Raw genomic sequence first — 1,578 nt, 5'->3', positions numbered from 1 at the left:
AAATCTAAAATCGTGCTTGTTAATTTAAAAAAAACCTCATGTTAGAGACTGTTTGGTCCACAAAGAATGGGGTCCTTATTTTGAGGCTTCAGACCAGTGCTTTTTTTTTTTTATAACCACACCTGTTTTACCCCTCTTCCCTGGTGCAGCTATACCTTACTAAGCTGGCACCAAGCCAAGGCTTTGAACTAGACCTCCCCGCCTTTTTACATTTAGAAGCATTATTTGTTGCTGGGTTATAAGCTACAAACCCTTGAGTATTAATAAAATCATTTCCTAAGAGATGACAGTAGCTGTGTAAACAAACCTAAACTGTCAAAGACTTAGGATAGTGAAAACTAATTTCTAGCTATATCACAATCTGTAGGTGTAGATTTTGTTTTCCATTGTTCCATGGGACACATTTTTGTTAACAAATCGTATTCTGCTGTCTTTTCATAAGAAATCATAGAGGTGATTTTTTTGCCTCTTATTCAATTATATCTAATATTTTAAAGTAGATTTGTCCTAATATAATATTAATTTAATCGATTATTTCATTAGGGTGATGGTGGTCTGATTTTTTTTCCAGTACATCTTATCGCTTACAATAAATGAGAACATGTTGTATCAGTATCCTATTAATATAACAAAATACATTATAAAATTAACTTAAAAGGAGGAAAGATAAATCTTGACTTCTGATTTTATACATTTCATTGTATGTTTCTTATCCTCATTGCTTTGGATTGCTGGTGGCACAGTACCCCATGTCAGGAACATGAGATGGATTATTTGTATTCATGGAAGCGAGGAAGTAAAGAAGAGGTGGAATAGGAGTGTGGGAAGGGAGAAAGAGGAGCAGGGGAAGAGGGAGAGGGAGAAGGAAAAAGAGAAGGAGAAAGAGAATTAAAAGAAGGAAGAGGAAGAAAGGACTTTGATGTTAACATCCTCTTTGATCACAAGTTCTCAGTGACCAAATCTTTATGACTATGCCCACTTGAAAGGGTTCACCTTTTTACGGCAACATAGTGAAAGCTAATTATTAATCCCAATCCTTTTTGTTTTCAGATTTCATTTATTGCGTGGTGGATAGATACATCTATACAATTGTGATAACTTCTGTTCCTAAATATTTACATGACTTAATCAGAGAAGCTATTTGGCATAAAGGAGGTTGGGTTATACAATTGCTGGAGAAATGAATGAAATATTTAGAGGACAAATGCTTTTAATTTGACAGATAAGGAAGTTTCAAGAGATTTCATTTTTTTTAATTTAATTTTATTTTATTGTGAACATACTGTACAGAGGAATTACAATTACATGGGCAGGATAATGCGTACATTTCTTACCAAGCATTGCAGCCTCCTCCTTTGTTTACCCTTCACATCCCTTCCCAGCCTTCCCCCTCCCCCCATCCCAAACCTTCACCTTCCCCCCCTCCCCCATCCCCCTCCCGCACCAACGTTGTAAAGCTCGTTTTGGACATGACAACTTGTACTTCTCATTGTTGCAACAGGTTCACCTGTATCCTTAAACAACTGGTTTTTCCCCATCTCCTCAAGTTATACTGACATGAAATATAGTGAAAGCAGG

Source organism: Dipodomys merriami, unplaced genomic scaffold (assembly GCF_024711535.1).
Source record: "Dipodomys merriami isolate MVZ:Mamm:240054 unplaced genomic scaffold, mDipMer1.0.p SCAF_264, whole genome shotgun sequence".
In the NCBI taxonomy this organism is placed as follows: domain Eukaryota; kingdom Metazoa; phylum Chordata; class Mammalia; order Rodentia; family Heteromyidae; genus Dipodomys; species Dipodomys merriami.
Note: the sequence above shows the minus strand (reverse complement) of the source record.